The sequence below is a fragment of the Geospiza fortis genome, unplaced genomic scaffold (genome assembly GCF_000277835.1).
Source record: "Geospiza fortis unplaced genomic scaffold, GeoFor_1.0 scaffold162, whole genome shotgun sequence".
NCBI classification, from domain to species: Eukaryota; Metazoa; Chordata; class Aves; order Passeriformes; family Thraupidae; genus Geospiza; species Geospiza fortis.
In genome coordinates, this window is record NW_005054316.1 from 7,686,334 (window position 1) to 7,708,139 (window position 21,806).

The 21,806-nt window shown below is 40.5% G+C and overlaps 1 protein-coding gene across 4 annotated transcripts in view; it reads right to left on the reverse strand.

Annotated features, from left to right (window-relative positions):
• The window catches only part of TIAM2 (TIAM Rac1 associated GEF 2), a 135,721-nt gene that overhangs the window by 97,241 nt on the left and 16,674 nt on the right, over positions 1–21,806 (reverse strand). For 3 of the 4 annotated variants that reach the window (XM_031056297.1, XM_031056298.1, XM_031056294.1), the window contains exon 2: positions 15,304–15,394. The exons of the other annotated variant lie outside the window; for it this stretch is intronic. The gene's annotated coding sequence lies outside the window, so the exon portion shown is untranslated. The remainder of the gene's footprint in view (positions 1–15,303; positions 15,395–21,806) is intronic. 4 annotated transcript variants of the gene reach the window in all.

Consider the following 21,806-nt stretch of genomic DNA (forward strand, 5'->3'; position numbering starts at 1 on the left):
GAATGCTGTAGTCAAGAAAACACACTCTTAGGAGCAGCTCTCAGTTGTATTTAACTACTTTGCACAACAGCATCACGGATACAACCACAAACTCTGGTGCTTGCCACCTTCTTTTGTCAGACATTTACACTTTTCTTGCCACTTTCTTTTGTCAGACATTTACACTTTTCCCATGGAAAGAATTACCTTTCCCAGTATGTTTTTAATAACTGGTTTTTAATAACTGACCTTTGATAAAATGTGCCTCTTCACATGCAAATGGCATCACCGAAATTTCAATATACAGAGCTGGGCTATTAATCTGTAGTTAGGTAAATGAACAATTGCTCTATTACCAGAAAAGCCCAAAACTTCATTGATTGCAGCAGCAGTTGGTGAACAAACTCAGCCAAAAAACAATGCATTTATTAAAATATTCTAATAAAATTGCAGAGTTACATTCAAGTGCCAAGTGTGAAAATACAGCCAAGTTACACTGCAGATGACGTGTTCATTTGAAAATAAATACACGAACACTATAATAAAAAGCTTTAGCAACCCACAAAAGCCCCAAATCAATACGTAGGTCCACAAAAATTAAATAATGATTTGCACAGTAACAGAGGAATTGCCACCTAAAAGTGGACCCCTGTTTCACTGTGTCCATTATTCAGACTCATTATAGAGGAAATTCCAGAACCCAGCAGCTTTGAAGTAATTTGGAAGAAAATTTTATTTAATCTCCAAAGCCCAGCTATAATTAATTCATCCACTGGAAAACAATGACTTGGATCTCTTCTCAAACTTCACAGGTTAACAATATCATCACTGAATACACTCTTCTCATCAAGGCAAAGGTCAAATCCTTCCTTCAATTCCACCGACCTCCATCAAGTTTTCCATATGCAAGTTCCACAGGCCACTTTTTGTAAAACCTAATTGAGCAGTCCATGACTTATGCCCATACTCCTGAATTCTACAATGGAAAATAGGTCTGCAGGCTCCACATCTGCTTGTTCTGCTAAAAACTTTTCCCTCTGGGCAAAGCAGACTATTTTCTTCTTCATATTCCTGGTATAGTTACATTCTTTTCACTTAGCATTGCTGTGGTCCAATTATTTCACTAACAGGCCAGATCCAAGTCCCAGGACCAACATGGAAGTTACTCACTACATTATTTCTAATCTACCTGCGTATTCACTGTGCCTTCCACTTTTTATCAGCCTGTTCCATCAATGCATTCCCTCTCTTTGTGACAAGGCAATCAACATTCATTACATTTGGTCTTAAGACTCCAGTTCATACCCCAAGTTCATTTTCAAATAAGTTTTATTTTCAAAATTTCATCTCTAATACACCTAACTGATTACTTTTAGCACACAGATGTTGCATATTAAAGACATACTTTTCTGACCTCTACTTGACTTATGTGGTACTGTCTAGCTTGTGGGTTACAACATGAGAGTCCTTATTTATTACATTCCCAAAATTGACTCTCCACATCCACCGTGTCCCCCTTTTCTCACTTGCTGCCTTGCCATTATCAACTTGGGACAACCTGATAATGAAATATTCTCTGGAGATCAACAAGGAGTAGGCAAGCCCCATGAAGAAAACAATAGATTAGTCTCTTACTACTATGAGAAGTATTTATGCACCTCACAATCTTCCACAAATGTATCATCACAACATTGCTGGGAAAGGAAAGGGTGCCATTATCCTTATTTTCTAAAGAGCTGCTAGGTCACACAGGAAATTAAGGGTTATTTCATTAAAGCAAGAGGAACCCCCCTAGCTTGTGTTAAGGTATGTCTCTGGTAGTTTAATGGCTCTTAATGTCTCTGGTTTGCAATAAAAAGAGTTTGTGCAGAGAAGTCCATAAGGGAACTAAAAATAAAGTTGTGTGTATTAATTTTGAGAATTCACTTCTCTCCATCTATAAAGATATCTGAAAGCCCCTTAATTTTATAGATGAAGAGAAATGGATCTTCACAATTAGACAGGTATTTTAACCTATCTTCTATATCACTTTTACACTACAAAACCTTAGATTTTACTTCAAAAGTGCTAAGAAATCCCGCTGTCACCACAGTTTTGTTTCTTAAGCAATGGAAATCCATGAAGAAAAAGATAGAAAAAGCATCCCCAGCATTCATGCTAGACAATGACACACCTCCTTCCCTAAAGTCAGCCTACTGTCACACCCACTGCCATGCCTATAAAATATCTTTTCCTACACACAGTCCAGTCTGTTTCTGAAATGCCAGTTCTCCATTTTGCCTCTTGACCCCTCCTGCCTGGCTCACCTGACATTGATACAGCTGAGCTGTGTGAAAATCCCTGATCCATAGGGTCCCACAACTAATACCCAACAGATGGGTGCTAGATGGGCACATGTGGAAAGATATCAATGTCTTGCCAGTCATGGCTTAACCACAGACTGTTACACAGATGCGTACAGAGCCTTCCCATGAAATCCAAAACAGGTTCCCATGCTCTCTGAAACAGAAACTATGTAGGAATTAAAGAATTTTGAAGTGGGAAATTTGGGTTTTCAAATTAGAAACCTCAAGCGGAGCTCTCAAGAAAGCTGGGGACACTATGCTATACTAAGTGTAACTAATGCTAAAAAATAGTTGCGTGTTGTTGTCAACAGGATAATAACCAGAGATGAGTTTCAAAGCCTTGCTGATCTCATGACTGAAACATCTGAATCATGCAACATCTGCTAAAGAAATATTCTCATTAAATCTTACTTCAGATCCATTCTTGGTGTCTCTGGCCTTGAAGTGGAACGGCACAAGAAACACAGTGGTCTCCCATTCAACCAACAGTGAAGGCAAACCTTACACCCCATGAAATTCTTCCATAAAGACATCACTTCAATTTCTGAGAACTCAACATTCTGCAAGCCACTGCACACATACTTAGCTTTCTGTTCTCATCTCAAAATGTTTATCAGATGCAAAGTTACAGAAAATTATTATAGTTATACATTACTTAATTCTGATTCAGAGGAGTTTGGGAAAAGACTAGACAGGAGGCTGTGTGTTGGCTCAGTCCTGCTCATCAGAAAGCAGGCCATTTCACCTACTGGATAAGATCACCAACACAAGTCTAACAGCTCTGGCTATAGGTCAGAAAAGATGTTAAGCAATGAAAAGATGATGTACATGAGCGCAGTTTTATACCTTTAGTTATCACAGAGACTTACAATGCCCTTAAGTGCCTACCACTTTTCTGCCAGTCTCCTGTTCTCTCTGCGAAATGCTGTGTGAAAGAGATCAAAGGGATTCTCCCCATCCCCACCTCCCTGTGGAGTCAGTGTGCCCTTGCCCAGTTCAGCAGAGAAGAGGGGCTTGCTGTACAGACACTCTCCACACAGACCTTGTGTCCAAAACAGTGGAATCCACTGCCATCTAAGGCATACAATAAAACACATTTGACCTCTAAAGCAAGATAGAATTTTTTCTTTCTTTTTATATTGCGTGGTTCTTTAGCATCGTTGTAGACAAGGGCTCACTATTTGTGGTTATAATCTATTCTCAAGTCTTACAGAGGATATTGGGGAATCGAAGTGCCTCTAGTTACTGCCTTATTCCTTTCAGTATAAATAAATTAAGAAAGATAAAGCATGATCACACAATGGCAAGGCACATGGCATGAGCATGACTGAAAAATGCCAAGCGAGGAGAGAGAAAAAAAAAAAGATTAACTATACAGCCTCAATTTCAGCAACTAAGCATGCTGCATTCCAGAAGCCTGGCATGCAATGATCTACGAGTAATCCTGCACTTGGGACCGACTGGGATAGAGCTAATTTTCTTCATAGTAGCCCCTATGGTGCTCTGTTTTGGATTTGTGACAAAACAGTGGTGATTGCACATGACTGTTCACACTGTTGCTGAACAGTGTATGCCTGCACAGCACCAAGGATTTCTCCATTTCTCACTCCATCTTGCCAGGGAGCAGGTTGGTGTGGGCATGAGGACACAGCTAGGTGATCCCAACAGAGCACATAATCCCACACCATATAATGTCATTCATATTCAGCAATAAAAATGAGGGGTTGTTTTGACAGGGTTCTCATTGCAACATCTGAGACCAACAAGGTCTTCACAAGGGTTAACCCCTGAGACAAAGGTTTCTCTCAAAAGCAGTGGTACCCACATCAACAGAGAGGCTTGCCCTGCACAACCTCAAAGGCTCATGCTCTTTAATAGTCTTTTTTTTCTTTAGAACTAACAGTAAAACCTGAATTTTTGGGGAAAAAAAAAAGTGAGAAACACTGATACACAAGACCAAGATGGGAACTTGCCCTAAACAGTACTTGCTACATGCAACATCACTGGAGCAGAACTGATGCATCTTTTTCTGACAAGCACTCTACTTCAACAATACACTTTTTCAATATCCAATGAATAGCAACAAACTTTGAGTTAGCCAAATAATTTTAATTAAATAGGTATTTAATTTTATTAAATAGGTAATTATAGCTTGCATCTTCCAAGCTATAATTAAAAGCTCTTTAACTGCAATAGATACACGTAAAAAGGTTCTCAATTTAGGACAGTTAATTTGTGAGAACAAAAACCTAAAGCTTGGACAAATCTCATAAAAATATAAGTGCAAAGGTTTTTGGAATACATTATGTTACAAAATGAGAACTGAAGCCTTCACACACGCCATTTAAAAAAAAACTTGTCCATTAAACATGTAAAAATATTTGAAGGTGGAGCCATTTGTCACAAGAATATACCAGGAGATCTTACAACTTAAATATTTACAAAGCACACACGTTATTTCACATTGCATTACTACCATTGCTTGTTCCATTAACTGATCCAACAGACCAGCTAATTGCTTGTGCAAAATTGACTATTTGCTGTCATGCATTCAAGACAGAAGCACAAACAGTTGCCAGGGGGTAGGAAGCTTTAAGGGGTTGTTTTCTAACCAAACCTATCAAATAATTATTACACAACTTTTCTTTATAATACTGATTAGGGGTTCATCAATTAAGTTAGAGAAATGCAGAGACATAAATAAATGTTACAGAAGCATAAGTATGGCAAAGTTTCTAAGAAAATTGTGTCAAAACACTGTTGACTTCAATAGCATAAACCAAAAGGCATACAAAATAGATTGTTGCATAATAAATTTCAACTAAAGTAGTCCTGAATATGCATATGATTTCATAGGATATTTCAAGACATTAATGTTTCTCTAGAAGTTTGAAATCCTAGGGTTAGATGAGCATACAGCAAATTCTGCTTAAAAATACCTCTATCATTCTGTTTGTAGAGAAGCACTTCAAAACGCAAAATAAGAAATTAACATGACAGGAGGAATATTAAAGAAGCCAAATTTGGGGAGGGGACGGTATTTACCTTTTTTTTTGAGTCTTGATTGTGTTTTCTCATTACAGCTAGCTGGCAAACCTACTAAAACTGGTAAATGGCAATATTAGCAGCTTATTACAATATCATTAAATTAACTAAAAGAAATACTTGGGTACAAAAGCTAGATGGAGTCTGGCTAACATGTGTTGCTTACACCCACACGCACTGCCTCAACAGAGCCACGCTCAAATCCTGCAAAGCTATTTGCCTGAAGCAGAGTGAACAATGAGAACAAGTTCAACATCTGCCAGGGTGTCCAACTGCTCACAACCATTTTTCTGGTCAGAGGGGGCATTGTTTAAGTTGACAGGTTCCTAATGGCCTGAATTATTTAGCAATTCTCAAAAGACTCTTTCTACTCATTAGAGAGGAAAATTCGAACCACCCCAGCCAGCATTCCCTTGCTCCCCGGGAGCCGATCATGCTAATTGAGGAGAACATCACAATGTGTCCCATTTTAATCACAGGAGTTAAGCAGGCAAGAGGCTTCCATTATCCCCACCCTACAACAAAAGATGGAGGATGACAGCTCCCACAATAATATGCACCTCAGTCTATCATCATCTCGATGTTGCTTAAAGCCTTCAGTCTCAACAAAGAGGGTGTGTGCTGCTGCTAAGCACTACACCCACCGAACTAAGCAGAGAAGTAAAATACATTAAAGAGAAAAATTGAAACACACAGTTTGAAGCCTGAATGCTAAGTGAGCAACAGTAAGTATCTCAACAGATGGGAAGTTAGGGGGAGGCAAAATAGCTGTTTATCGATTTTTTTCTTCTCATCTACCATATGATAGATGACAGTAGAGAGACAATAGAGTAGCAGCACAGAGATAACAGACACGTGACACTCATAGCTAAAAAAGCTGGATCTTCCAAACATATTCCCACCTCTAATATACATAGAGATGAAGGGGAATGGTACTAGTAACAGCAGCTTTACCTATGAGGGATTATTTCTCAGTCACTTAGAAGCAATCAAACATGCTCTGCAGCACTAATTATCTCACCCAATCCTAGCCTTTCTCAACATGGGAAAAAATGCAAGTCTTACAATCAACAGGACTGTCTTCTTTACTTCACAGCCTCCAAAATTTGGAATCTCTTCAAAACCTAAGATCTGAACAGAGTTCCTCATGTAAACTTCATAAGGAACGTTAGTGCAGTAATTAGGAATGTCTGCGTTAGACCTCTTTTACCAAAACACAGACCATGTGTGAGAAGAAAAGATTTACAAATGCATTCAAAAGCTATAAGGGAAGACATGTAAATATTTGGTAGGTTACCATTCAGGACACAACAGCTATAGAGAATTGCCAATTTGATGGAAGGACAAATGGAAAGAGAACATTTCCAAATTAATATTATTACTACTGTTCTTAAGCAACCACAATATGAAAAAGAAACAGCAAAAATTAATTACCTTGATGCATATAATAGGAGTTCAGGAAACTGCTTTCTTATTCTTTAAAGAGATGCTACAAAGATACGCCTTTCAATTAAAGTGATCAAAAAGTAAGCCACCAATTTACTTACAAAATCTTTATTTTGTCATCTGCATATAAACATTTCCAGAAGCAGAAGATTAAGTCAGTGAGCTAAATGGAAAAACATAAAATCTTCTGCCAGCACGACACTGTGATTAAATAACTAAAAGCCCAAAAAGGCAGAGACACAACACGATGCTGGCCTATTCAGCCATAAAATTCATTTCCAATAACCAAATTTCAGCATGTAGCTTAGATCATACGTAGCATTTTCCTATTTGAGAGCGTGCAAGATTGATTGTTACAGGCTCAATTGTCCCATACACAGGCAAACAACATGTAAGGAATGATTAAATCAGCAAGATTCCCCCACTGTGCCTCCTACACAAGCTTACATTCAGGCAAAGGAGAGGTGGGGTCTCTCCCAAGAAACAAAAGCAGAGGATTATGTGAGAAGCCCAAGACCATCTGCACAAAGTCATGTGGCTAGGGATTTCCTCTTCCCCTTGCTGTGTGCTGGGCATCCCTTCCCGCTTCCAGTCTGAGCTGCATGGTGGGCAGCAGAGCTGGACTTAATTCCCAGCTCAGGGACAAAAGAGAATCAGAGACCAGGGGTTTCTGAGGCCCTCTTTGCCCATACTTACTGCCTTCCAAGCTAAGCCACTTAGGGATGTAATCCTTAATACCCCAATGTGCAGAAGTTCATAATGTCTGGGTCATTGTAAAATTCTGCATACCCTCGTCCCAGCCCGGCCCCTCCTGCATTCCCAAGAGCAGAGGCAGCCAGGCATGGCCACCCCACTTCCAGCCCTCTCCAGGCACAGAGCAGGGGGCTTTTCCATGCAGCCATGCTCAGAAAGGCACCAGCATTTCCCCCATGTGTATCCCAGTTCCATGCTCTGCAGTTCCAAGCAGAGCATCAGCATTTTGTGTTTTCTATTTCCTTTAACTAATTTAAGTTCCTTTCTCCTTGCCTGAGGTAGAAAGATCAGGGAAGGAAAAAAAATGTTCTTGACCTCAACAGGATATCTAGGTTATGGCAGCCTCAAGGAGTCTTTCCTGGGATCTGAGAAAGGGGTTATAACTAACATGCCTGCTGTTTCACTTTTTCCATGAGGCCCAGAAGGTAATTCTATAGCATTTTTCCAAATAGAATGAAACATTAACTCTATTTGCAGTAAAGGCAACTCACAAAGCAATGTTTGGATGCTCTTTGACTTCAGTATCCCTACGCAATGTGCTGCAGTAGATCTGTTTTTCCAAAGTGGGCTCAACACTTTCTAAACAACACTCGTGCTGTGTGAACAGTCTACTGAGTGGCAGCAGTTTCTGAGTCCTGGCTGCTCTCTCCCTCCTTATCAAGCTGCCTTTTCAGCTTCCTGAAATATTATTGTTGACATAATGGCATTGTTAAGATAGAGCCCAATCCAAGCCAACCACACGAAATAGAAAGACTTCTCTGGGCTTTGGATCAGGGCAAAAGCAGCAAAAGTACCCAGAGGAAGAAGTCCCTGCTTTTCCTTTCAGAATAGTCCTTAAAATATGATTTACTCCAAGTATTTTATTCTTGACCCAATGGCAGGCTCTTGAGGTACACTGAGGCAACATATTGAAACATATCCCCCATTTTAAATTCAGATTATTGCATCTTTACAATCTCAAATTTGCATAAAAATGAAGTAAATTTAAAAAATCAAATCAAGAAAATATTACATTAAGCAAACTGTCCCCTCGTTTAACTGTGTTAAATATAGAAAAGGAATACTCTGTTCACCAAACACTCTCACTGCATACTGAACTTGTCAATGCTGGCATTAGTTTTGCAGTACGCATGGGACAATCTGTCACCTCTTCTTGCAGGATGTATTTGTGAAATGCAAGATGACCTCAGGACCATCCCCAGGAAATCCTTAACTCCTCTCTTTTCATCAAAAATATTAAGCAGTCATTACCTTCCAGGCCCAATCAAATCTTGTTAAACACCCCCCAAAGATATATATAAACTGGTCAACCTTCCAATGCAAGATTCATGTCTGGACCTAGATTTTGAACAATGTTCAAAAACAAGGAATGTCTGGATCTCAAGGTTTTACTTAATTGTGTCTGGAATAAATCAAATCCACAGTCTAGCTTGCACTTCAGCTCTGCATTTCCAAAGTGTTTCCAGAATAATATTTTAATCTGGTCAAACCAGTATTTTTAATAAGTGGAGGCAGTAAAAGGTCTTTAAAAGAGTGTGTTTGATAAAATAATTTTCTTGAAATGTGATACTGGTGGAGAGGGAGAAGTCCATATAAAATTCTGCAATATATTTTGGTAATTTACCATTTTTCATTTTTCCACAAGAAACTTCTACATCTGACAACTCTGAATTCGATAAATGAACACATACACAGAGAAAAAAATGCAGAGCACCTCATTTTCCATGTGGTGGTCTGTATTTGCAACATTAAGATAAACTGTCATAGTTCTATGTCCCTGACAGACAGCAAGCCCTTTCTAGTAGGGACACTTTTTTGGCCCACCAGCATCTGAAGGACAGAGCAAAACTATAATAGTGTGACAATAGTACAGTGCTTTTAATATGCCTAGTCCCAGTTTTAAAGTTTGTAGCTGTTACAGCAAGCTAACACCTCAACATGAACAAAGTGAAAACTAAGCAGTGACCCTTGCAGAGACTGCAAATATTTTTAAGTTTGTTCCTGGTAACTTTGTCAAGGTACATGCAAATAAACAATTTTAACTATGAGCAATTCTATTACTAGGAAATGAGAATGGCAAATTAACCAATGGTCATGCCTCACTGTAAAAAGTGCTTCCTAATCTTCAGAGAGAACCTCCTGCGGCTTCAGGTTTTGCCAGTTGCCTTTGGTCCTGATGCCAGGCACCGCTGAAAAAAGCCTGACTGCATCTTCTTTGTGCCCTCCCCTCAGGTACTTCTACATGTCAGTGAAATCCCCCTGAGCCTTTTCTTCTCCAGACTGCACAATGCCAGTTCTCAGCCTCTCCTCATCCAAGAGGTATTTCAGTCCATCATCCTTATGGCCCTTCATCAGACTCTCCCCAGTACCTTTATTTTTCTTTTGTACTGGAGAGCCCAAATGTGAACACAGTATCTCAGATGTGGCCTCACCAGAGTTTAGAAACAGACAAGCAGGAGAACTGCTGATCTATTGGTTTGTGGGGGGTGGGGGGGGGGTTGGGGTTTTCTTCAGTTTTTTGTGGTTTTTCTTTTGCTACCACTGCTAAAGAAAGCTGTTACTGCAGAAGAGGTGGTGAGGTTCAGAACTACTTACACAAACATGCAAGAGAAGGAGGGAAACCAGAAATTCCTCTTCACACTTTCTGGTAGCAGAGGCTGAGAAGCCCTTAAGCCAAATGTCTACCACCATTTGCTAGCCACAGGCTGATGGGAAAATGGAGATGCCAGCCAGTGCCACGGCAGGAGCCTGACTAGAGCTTTCTGGCCAAGAGCTGAGCTGACGAGCTCCCCACAAGGCCAGAGCCCCTCTGCCTTGGCATGGAGAGAAGCCAGCATCACTAAAAACCAAAGCTAGTAAATGTAGCTCATTGGCTCACCCATTTGGTGCCCTTTATCATGCCTGCTTCCTACAGGTTTCTGTGATGGCCATTACAGAGGGTGAAAGAAAGCAGCTGCTTTATTCACATCCTTTGGCAGGAACAGGCAAAATGTCTTTCTCTCCTTGGCTCTGAAATACAAGGAATTACAAACAAAAACAAATGGATGCGTGTGCATTTCCTAAGGATAGAATTACAAATCAAACTTTGTTCCTGTGAAGGAAATACAACTCCCTTTCAAGCAGTCTCTATAGAAAACTCTCTTACTCTGCAAGTACAGGCTGAGTATCAAATTTGACCTATTACAGCATGTAGCGCTTTTCCCCTGCTTTGTACCAACATAAACAAATGCACAAGACAGAAGGATCTTGAAAGATGTTCCCTGCTTCTATCACTTTCTGTTCAAGAATGGAGTGCAAACAGCAGATCTGGTCATGCCTCTGTCATTCAGTTCTATAGGTAGAGGAAATAAGAAACAGTTATAACAAAGATTGTCTCAAGTACAATCAGCAGGGAGAACAGTCTTTCCAAAATAATGGAAGTTGTTTTAATTAAACACCTGAGTTCAGAGCACTGACTCAGAGGATGGCATTTCTGGCAAGTGTACAACATAGGCTAAGAAACAGGGATCGTGTTGTTACTCTGGGAAACAGAATTTCTTATGGCTTCACAAGTAACATTTACTACCCAGGAAATGCAATTTCCATGGAGAAAAGCACTGTGTGGCTCTTTGGCTACACACAGATTTATATTTAGAACTATTAATTTTCCCTTTCTTTCTGTATTATTGCAGGTCTCATACTAGACCAAGCTTAATGTAGGTACTCTTAGGAAGTCCATAAACAGCAAGTTTCTTCCTGTACTTGGCTTGTACTGCTCAGCCATTGTACTGCTTTTTCCTCCCCCCTCCCCAGGGACTAGAATCACCAGGTTCTTTCACTTTCTCTTATAATCCGGGTCTCGCTCAATATTGTTTTTTCTGGTTTATATTGCTATTTTGTACTCTATGAAGTGATGTAGCCACTCAGGATCCAAATGAGGTGGCAGATGAAACAGTAACCTTATCCTGCAAGCTCCAGATCCATAGCAGAACCGGGGGTGGCTAAGACAGTGAAAAGATGAACTCCTCCTCAGAAAAACTAAGTGCAAAACCTTATGAATTCATATTTGGCTGACTCTAAACCATAAGGTCATACGTAAGATTTTCCTTTTAGATTAATATTCAGTTATTCTTTAAAAGGAAAAAAAAAAACAAAAAACAAAACAAAAGAAAAAAACACCAACAAACCAACAACTAACTTTTGTACTATTTTTAAAAAAATTGGCTGGTAGCACCTACAAGTCCAGCTGCAGGACAAACAAAGAAAACCACAACAATGCCAGACTGTCATCCCCACATCAGAAGTAACTTCAATTCAATCAATGCAATTATTCTGAAGAAAAGAAGGAAATGTTGGGAAAAAAGGAAAACCAAGCTGTTTTGCCGAGTTTAATTCTTCACACAGTTTCATCTGTTTCTCTGCTTTTTCTTTTTGATGATGACTGAACCTGTGACCACTCTGGAACACAGGGGAACTGAGAAACCTGCATTTCAAGAACACATTGAAGATGTTCATGACTTAGTTACATTATTCACTATTGCCACTATTCCCTATTTACTTCCAAAAAATGGTCACACCAGATTTTTCTGAAGACAATGAAGGCTATGTGAAGTGATGGATTATAAGGTGTCTTTTTTCCTTTGCTAGAGCATTCGATTTTCAAGCTGTCTCGGTCCCTTTAGAAAGCACAGTGTAAGCTGACAAGTGGGAAAACAAAAACAAAATATTTCACTTACAGAGCATTAATCCGGCAGGAACTTCATGAACTGGACAAATTGAAACTGTGGCAAACCCCCACTCATCCCAAAAAACCCCACAACAAATGACAAAAGTATTGAAATTGTCTCATTTTCTCACTAAGATTGCCTGAAACCAGATGGGGTTTCCCAAAGACATATGGTCCTACTTACATTAAAGAAAAATTCAGATCTGATCATTTTAATCTCCCATAGCTAATCCTATTTGCCTAACCAAGAGTTAAAATAACTAGTACAGCTCTCCTTCCTCTGCTGGTTCACTGGGAGGCAACCACTCTGCTTTTCCTTGCTTTAAGCAGTCAAGATAAGCAGTTCTTAAGGGCCACAGGACATTACCCTACAGATCATATAACTTAAATATCCTTCCTCCTCCAGCTTTTGGGAGAAAATTTTTACATTTTACTTTCTCTTCTGAAGTAGTCCCTTAAGAGAATGCATCCCTGAGTTTTGGGGGTTGTCTTTTGATGGGGGTTTTTTGTGGTTTACTTGTTGGGTTTTTGGTTTGGTTTTGTTTTTTGCAAAAGCTATATCTGTTTTACTTACAACAGCAACAGACAGAAGAGGAAACCTCCAACTACAGTAACATGGGTCATTAATCACTTCATAAAATTGTTGTCAAGACCTGGACAAAATTCACAGACTGTTCTGTGTTCACAAATTTTTCACCAAACATCTGTAACAGTGTGGGGCAGGGGGAGTCTAGAGCATGTAAGACAATTGACTTTGCCAAGATTATGTTATGAAAACCCCAAAAAACTAAAATACATGTGTATCTTAGTGTGCCTCCTTTTTATGTACTTGAAAACATTTTCCACCTGGCAAATTTTAACTTTTTTTATTCAGCTCTGTCCCCAAATACTCATCACTGTCCTACTTGCTCCTTTTCTCCCATAATAAATTCCTTTTTTGATCAACATCACACAGCTTCCAGGTATCATTAGCTGTGTCTACATTTAGCACTTAGACTTTTCATAAGGGGCTGGAGGCTAGGACATCTTCAGTGTCCATGGATAGTGGTCCTGGAGCACTAGGGCTCTGCTGATTTCCAGCTTCTCTCCCCACTGGCAGCAGCCTGACTGAGTGGCATGCAAGGGGCTAGGGAGGAGGGCAGCCAAGTCACACTTGCATGAGGCTTTTGAATTAATTTATGTTAGTTCCATTAAATAACTATATATTTTGATAAACTTTCTCCATTCTCTGTTGTAGCCACCACGTTTAAGACATTCTGGACAACAACACAGAGTAAATACATTGTTTAACCATTTTATATATAACTCGAATCTCAAAAAAAAATAAAACTTGACACTTAAATTAGGAATCCAGGAAAATGCCATGTGTAAACATGCACAAGAAAGTGCCGCACAATCATAGAAATGTTTAAATAGGAATGATTCCTTGTAACGTGGCTTACTGATGTGCAAAAAAGATAACTGTGATAGCTTCTCAGTTGCAAAACAAAATTTAGCATGGTGAATAACCCTGGAGAAGCAACCCAGCGCTAGGAAGAGAACTTGTACCAGTACAAAATGAGTTCAACACACTCACTACATAGGTGACTCTTAGGATGGCAGCACAAGTCAGTCTAAACCCTCCTGCCATGTTGATGAAGCCCAGTTTCCACAAACATACAGGATTTGAGCATGGCAAAAGCCTGCAGTCAGACACACCAGATGCTGGTCTGTTTTTCTCCTACCCCAAATCAGTTCACAGTTAAAACTCTGGTTTACCACCAGGGAGGGAAGTGGGCTGGTTTGTTTTGCCCTCCCTTCCCACTTCCCTCCCAGGCCACACATGAAGGTAATGAGAATGCATAATAAGAATCAGACAAAATGCCATTTACTGCTTCATGTTTGTACAATAGCTGCACTCAGACAAGGCCTCCTTGCACAGGCATGGCATGAGGAGGAAACCCCAAAGCCCTCATTTTCCACGGCTGTTCCTCTCACAGGGGCAGTTATACGCAACGCCACTTAACTCTGAGGTATCTTATATCCATCTGAAAAGCAGACTAATTTTTATTGTTGTCATTTTTCCAGAACAGAATAAACACAATTTTGAAAAGAGAAGGGAAGATTGCACACAACCCCCAAGGGCAGGGTACAGTCTCTTTATGTCCATTCATACAGAAAGGGAAGTGATGAATTCATGGCACTACTACTTGCAAATTAACTTTCTAGTTGAAAACAAACATCTTCAAATGCAGATAACTACTCAAATACAGTCGAGATACCACAGCAGCAGAGAAAAGAACATTCAAGGGCTCCATCGTGATACCCTAGGAACCAATTTCACTTTCAGTGAAGCACTTACATGAGCTTTTACATGACAATGAACCTGCCAAAACTAAGGAAATAAAAATATTGTGGAAAATTGCTGAACATAATTGCCCTCCATCCATGCACAGCTCTTGGAGCAAAGCATTTGAGCTGCCAAGACTGCAAAGAGAGACTATTTAGGAAAGGCAGTCAGTGGCTGGGCTCTGCTTTTGCTGGGAAGTTGAGCACATCAAGCCTGAAACAGCAGATGGAGGAGTCTGAAGAAATTCAAGGTCATTGAGGGAAATGCTTTTATCTTGGCCCTGAGATAAATCAAGACGGTGATGTCTTAGTAAAGTCATAGTTGAAAAGTGGACTGAGATGTTAAGGAAAAGTAGAAGATCAATCCTACTGCCTCCTGCTGCTGGATTCCAGCTGCTTGCTGAAGGAAGGACTTTATATATTCACCATAAAGGAACAATTCTTCTTAAAAGAGATACTTAATTCTAAAGGCCACTTTACTTCCTAATGTAAATAATCCAAATAGCAAACCAGCACCAAAAGCATACCAGTATTTAACACAGGAAATGTTACCGAGATCAACTGCTGACTTTCATTTAAAAAACCCAGACAGCTTAAGGACTGATATCTATTTGTTGGTCTGACCTCTCAGGACCTTGAATCCACTCAATTATGTCCAAAGAAAAGTCTTTTAAGGACACTCAAAAATATAGTAGCACATACTTCATGATGGAAAGTTATTCTTTTGCTCTTCGTTCCTCTGACAGACAATCCCAGGAAGCTGCAACTCTTGAGATCTCTTGATCAGCTTCCCCTGTAAGCACAGTCAGGCAGCAAGGTCAAAAAGGAAACTACTATAAAACAATTTTTAACACTACTTTTATCTTTTTGTTATTTTTTGGTTTTAAGAGTTACATTATACAGAAGACTAAAGAAAATGTGTACAGTTTCTTGCATTTATCCACTTCTATGTTCTTACTTTTTTGCTTTAATGCTTTCTAACTTCCAGTGAGCAAGGAGAAAAGGTAAAAAAAGTAAACAGAAATAAGTGATGTATCGTTATCCCAGACAGCTTCCTGTCCTGGTTTGCATCACCAGTGTCATGAAATGAAGAACAACTCAATATGCAATAGTCCTCCCAGCTTTGAGAAACGTGTTAGGGTGGTGCATACACTGCAAAATACTGCAGCCAGAGTTCACAACTGGAGCACTCAGGTTTCTACATGCAAAAGATATTAGAAAAGCATTTTAAGCTCAAGCTTAAGTTTTAACATATCTTTATCTCACTGAGGTCCTGGTACCTTGAGCTACTGCTCAAGGCTTAACTGACGCTTACTCCCTTCAAAAAGCACTGTTTTTTTTTAAATTTTCTTTCACATTCTTGAAAGTGAAATCCCAACTAGACCAAAGTTGGCATGAGATCACTTCCTGCAGATCCGGGATTTCACTTCCAGCTACGAATTTTCTTCAGATTAGCCTGGGACAAGCTGTGTTCCTATCCTTGTGAGATTATTAGGTAGCTAGTATAAAACCTGTGCCCTCTCTCTGTACCTCTGCCTGCAGTCCCTGTGGAAGGGTTGGACTATTCAGGGAGGGCAAAATCATCAAGAAGCCCAAAGAATGGTAGCTAAAGCACATCAGCTGCACAAATGAATGACAAATGGGTTTTTGTCATCTTTGTTTGTAAGGTTCTGGCCCCCCTGCCTTTTTTTCCCCAATAACAAAGATCATGTGGGAAGTTTTTCAAGAGAACAGTAAAGAGACTCTTAGGATGAACTGGTCCCTCTTCCTCGTCCAATGTCCCAATAACTGGTGACCCAAACATGACAAAAATCAGTATAAATCAAAAAATATCAGTTTTGAGAAACTTTTAATTTTTTTAATTATTTTTAAGTATTCCACCTAACTGGTGCTGCAGCTTCTCCTTTTCATCAGTAGCAGTCTTGATGTATTTTTCCTTACTGATGTCTGAGGAGGACTAGGAGACAGCAAACATAGTCAGATTATCACTTAACAACCCTAACCTGCAGAATCCCTTATTTTGATATGGATAGATTTATCTTGCACATTATTTCCATTTTGGAAAGGATGCATAGGATGCATCCCTTGGATGCATTTTGCATACATTAACTTGGAGGAGCTGCAAACAGGGAAGGAAGCAGGGAGCGTGGAGGTAAGAGTGCTCCAGATGATGATTTTTGCAAGGCTGCAAAAGTGTCATGAAACTCAGTGCACGTGCACTGTGTGGGGAGGGGCTGACAGAGTGAAGGTGATAGCTTTAAGTCCCTTCCATCCTGCCTAATAAATCTGTGTCTGACAGATCCCCACAGGCCTATATATCATTTTCTTTTTCTTTAATTAGGAGACCAGCTGCAACTCCTTGGCCAGAGCCCAGCCAAGCTTCACATACTCCTTCTATAAGTTTCTCCAACAAACAGTGCAAAGAAGCAAAGAAACTGAATACAAAATTTAGCATGTGACAAACTCTTCCATGTGTGACCTCTGTATACCAGGCAACCTGAAATCTACATCAGACTGACTTGATGCATAAGGCCATGACAAGGCAAAAAAATGAATTTGGACAGTCTATGAACTTTATTTCCCACCCAGTATTTCCCCTTTTACTCCACACATTATCTACCATTTCTGCACAATCTGAATGAACAAGAAGCACGGATTCCACATTAAGTATGTGCCATGTACAGCAGGGTAATTCCTTGTTTAATTCTGATGAAGATGCACCTAGTTAAAAATTTACTGGAGGGAAGAATACTGCCCCAGAGAATATTTTTGAGAACTTAATCCCAGAAGCAGGCAGAGGTCAGTTTCACAATTTACTTCTGTTCAATATATCCAAGATAATGAAATACAGCTTCCCACAATCCTTTCCCTTCCTCTGTCCTCCAAGAGAAAAGTAACCCTTTCAGCTATCTTTGCTGGCTATCCTTGGACTTGCCACTGGAAGCAGAAATTGCCTTCAAGAGGTTGAAAATCCAGACCAAATCCAGTGCATGCCAGTCTGCTACCAGTGAGCTGAGGAACAGAGAAGCTTTAACTGTAGTGTCCTGCGTATCGTCCATCCACTGCTGCTCCTCTTTCCCCCAGAAACAAAATTTTGAAAAGTAAATAATCAGGAAACAAAATCATTCCACAGCAGGCACTGCATTTCTGTGGTATACAGGCACCTGAGGTGCATTTCTGATTAATGCTTGTGAGCTCAGGCTACCCTCGAAGCTTGGCACCCTTTGAATTTTCTTATTTCAGAGAAAGGCAAGAAAGAGGCTGCTGCCACTGCCTGGAAACACCCCCAGCCTGGCTGCTGCCACTTCCAGTGCTGCTCTGCTCGAGTGGCACAGGAAGCAAGATGTACCCATCCAAGTCTATCCTCCTTGGAAAGCAACAGTGGGGATGCTCCTAAATCCATTTTGAAGCTTATTTCACAGAAAGTCTACATAGCTTCCTGGAGAGGCCACAGCTTTACTATATTTTATAATCAGCTTAACTCTGAAAATACAAGCCAGTTCTGGAGTAGCTTTTTTGCAGGACAGTGAACTGGCAGTGTAAACAGGACAGCTGAAATCATCACTCTCTCCTGCTCTCATCCTGAGTTCCACATCCCGTGTCCTCATTCTATCTTCAGTCATGTCCCCAGTGTGTTTATCAGGGAAAAGCACTCAATATTAAATGCAAAGCCTCTTCAAATGTAATCAGATGGATAATAATGGGTGGCATTATAAATTAATCTAGAGAAAGCCATTGAGAAGGACAGTGGGAGAAAAAAAATGTGTGCAGCAAACAATCTCGGATTCACCTCAGCCTTTCAAGATAGTGGTCAGACAGGATACTATTTTTTACAGGACACAGTGGGGGGAGATCATGCTCTACATTCCTACCGACTGGTTTGAAGTTCTGCTGTTACAGTGATTGCCTCAGTAGCCAGAATGAGTTAAAGAAAAAATAAAAGAAAGGACTGCTGGGAATGACAAGTCTCTCAAGATGGTAGGGAGCACATTAAGCTGTTACCAAGTAAAGCGCACTTACAACCAGCCCGTGCTATGATGTTCTCCCCTATAACAAGATATGGCAGGTCACAGGTTTGCTGTAGACAGAAAATACTGGTAAAGGCTCTTTCTAGTTTTTTTTTTGACAGAAGCTTTAATCTCTCCCAGAGCAGCACAGCAGGATGGGGAAGTAGTGTTGCTGTTCCCCTGGCAGGTGCATGCTCTGTGCTGGGGCACAGGAGTAGCTGCAGGCACGGGCAGGTTGGACCTCCCAGGCACCTGGATAGCGAATGGCTGGGTGGCAAAGCCAGTGCCTGCTGGAACTGTCACATCCAAGCACCAGCAGGACTGGCTGCCTGGCAGGAGCACACTCATGGGAGCGTTGTGGGGGTAAAGAGGCAGCCAGAGGGTGACAAAGGGCTGGGTGTGACACAGGACTGTCCTGTCACTACCACCCCACGTGCACCAGGGGTCCATGAGCAAAGACATCAGCTCCTGGTCTTTCCTGTAAACCCTTAATTCATGACACAGCTCTGGCCCTCCCCAGCTGCACACAGGCAGGGCAGATAACAGGGCAGGACACATTAACAACAGCAGGTCCCTGGGGTGAGATTAGGCTCCACCTAAGCCTTAGGGAATATCAGTCCCATCCAAAATTGCCCTGAAGTAGTTAGCTGAGGACTTAGATAATCAATTTGGTTTGCTGCTCAGACTGTCCTTTGCTCCCAGTTATTCATCACTGCTCTGCTTAATTCACCATAAAGGAATTCCTGAGGAACTGCCCTGCCGTCAGGAAGGCTCTGTTTATTCAAAGGAAAGACCAAAAGTGCCAATAATTGAATGACTTCACTTGGCACCCACTGCTTAATTTAAGCAGATTTCTTTAGCACAGAAACAGCTGGAGGGGGGCCGGGGCGGGAATAAGGAAAAAAAGAAAGAGAAAAATTAAGATCAAGAATAATGAAGTTTTGGGTTTTTTTAATTAGCCACCAGAAAACAAGCTCCAAAGCTACCAATGCTTTGCTGTGGATGGACCCATTGGTGTTCCTGCAGAAAATACACTCTGCAGCAAGAGGAACCTCCACGAGGTCAATCCTGCTGTTCCCCTTTGGCTTTACAGTTTATACCATTTTCCTAGAGAGCTGGAGATGACCAGCAGAGAAACTGATTCCTGTCCGTATCTTTTGATTAAACTTCGGCTATTTTCCCTTATTTTCAAATTTTAACCTGGAGTTCTTCCCTTCAAAATATTTCTGAAATATGGCTGACACTGGTAGAGTACAAATTATTACAGAAAAACCACATGCATTGACAATTATATTGTCTTTTTAATGTATTATTACAGCATAGTGATATTTCCTTTCCCAGCATTTTCTATCCCACTGTAAGCAACGCTCTACACTTCAAAAATATCGGCTCCTGTAAGACAAATAAACTGTTGATGCTTGCAAATGGTATTAGAAATCAATATTTGCAGAACTGAGGCATAACATGTCAAGAAGAGTTTTCATCACTCTACTTGGATGATTTCTGTTTAACCTTTTTATTCTCTCCTCAGAATTTCAGAAAAGGAGAGTGATGGACCAAACTTGTAGCAGAGCTGCAGAAAGGTGTACATTTAAGTATTTCAACTCTAAACCAGTGATTACAGTACAAACCTAGCATTTTATTTCTCAAAACATAACACAGGACAATATGAAACTGAAACTAAGAGGACATTTGATACAACTGGAAGCAGAGCCTAAAAGTTTTGCAGCATAATGATGTCTCTGATATCTTTGTTTTTCTCGCAAAGTCACATTAAAACCCAGGTTACACAGACACAAATAGATACTCCTCTACCACAGACACTTGACTTTTTTATACTGTTGACTTTAGCATCTGTCAGTAGTCACATCTTTAAAAAAGCATCACTGGAAGAATCCTTTTCAAGAGACCCTTCTACAACATGTTGTTCCTGGCTTGTATCATGTACTTAATGTCAGAGATACAAAATAATCTTTTCCAAATTATTTGCATGAAAGCTTCACACTCTATCAATTAAAGCAGGAAATGAAATGTTTAAAAAAAAGCCCACATTCTGATTTTCCATAAAACCTCTGCTATTAATATACCCAGATTCACTCCATGCTGTGTTTATGATTAGAATCCCTTGCGGAAACATTGGCTGGTTAATAATCATCTACATCTGCCACAATATCCCATTTATGCTTCAGCCTACATCCTTCCATTGTTTTATTAGCTACCTTTGACAAAGGATTGTCAGAATTATTTCCTCTTTGTTTGCAGGAATAATCTGAGGATGAAAGAGAAGAAAATAAAACCAGAAAGGTGACACGGACTTGTAGTACAACTGGGATGGCAAATAAAGATTTTTAAAGGCCTCGTGCATTGTTCAACCACTAAAGCAGAGTGTTTATTAACTGGAATTTACAGCCTAGGCCACCCCCTGAGTTTTTAAGGGTCTGACCTGACCAACCCCAGGTGGTTTGCCCTTTCTCAGGGTTCATCCCAGGAGTAAGCCCTGAGACCCTGGTGGCAGAGGGCACAGCTGTGTCACCCCAGGACCAAGCAGCAGTGCTGGCTGCATCCCCAGTGGCCAGCAGGGACTCGAGGCAGCAGAGTCCTACCCAAACCTACTTCTATATAATCCATGTCTACACAGATACTGAGCCTGCAACAGGCACAGGGACCAGAAACCTCTGCAGATGTTTGCAGGTAAATGCTCAGCTTGGTTCATGATCGGTGTCACAAAAACACTGTTCCACTGAATTCTTAAGTGAAAAAGAAAAAAAAAAAGCTAGAGATCTCTGTTTTTCCAAAGATTGAAATAAATTGGTGGAATAAAAATGCAGTCTGCTACTTTCATATGAAAAAGAGGTGAGAAATGGACATGGTACATCCCACAGGCAACAGAGACCTAGGATCACATTTATAGCCAGGACAGTTTCCAAACAGATTTGTCCCACTGCAATTCTTGTTTTGATATTTAAAAAAAAACACACATACTACTAATTTCTGACCAGAGGTAACATGTCCTCCCTGTTCTCCCTGGGCCTGGGGGCTGCCCTGGTGGGCTGAGGAAAGCCCAGAAAGAATGAAGGGGAGCATGTAGGCACAAGGCTAGGCGGCCTTCAGCTGAAGACCTGCCACAACCTTTTCAGGGAGAAAATCCTCTCATGCCTACCTTGCAGGGACCCCTGCTCCCCACCTTGGGGAGGGGTT